The sequence below is a fragment of the Bison bison genome, unplaced genomic scaffold, assembly GCF_000754665.1.
Source record: "Bison bison bison isolate TAMUID 2011002044 unplaced genomic scaffold, Bison_UMD1.0 scf7180017864160, whole genome shotgun sequence".
In the NCBI taxonomy this organism is placed as follows: Eukaryota; Metazoa; Chordata; class Mammalia; order Artiodactyla; family Bovidae; genus Bison; species Bison bison.
The window spans coordinates 7411786-7412092 of NW_011494732.1; positions in this window are offsets into that span (position 1 = coordinate 7411786).

The following is a 307-nucleotide window of genomic DNA, read 5'->3' on the forward strand; positions in this document are numbered from 1 at the left end:
TTCTCCTCCGCCGCAGTTTCCTCAGCTACTGTCGGGGGTGCAGAGCTAGAGAGGACTAGGCGAGCGCTCTGCGCACCATCCCGCCGGCTCGCCTCCCTCGCTCCGTTCCGCTCTCAAGGGTCGGCAGAGCACCCCCTCCTACGGCCCGGGCGGGGCTGAGAATCACCTCTGGAGAACGGGGAGGGGGCTTCGGGGCCGCGGCCTGCACTCCCGGCGGGCGGTTGAGAGTGAAGGAGGCCCTCCCTTCTGACGAGGGGAGGGAGGGTCAGAAACCCCCCTCCCCCCGCCCACCGTCCAGCTGTGCCCG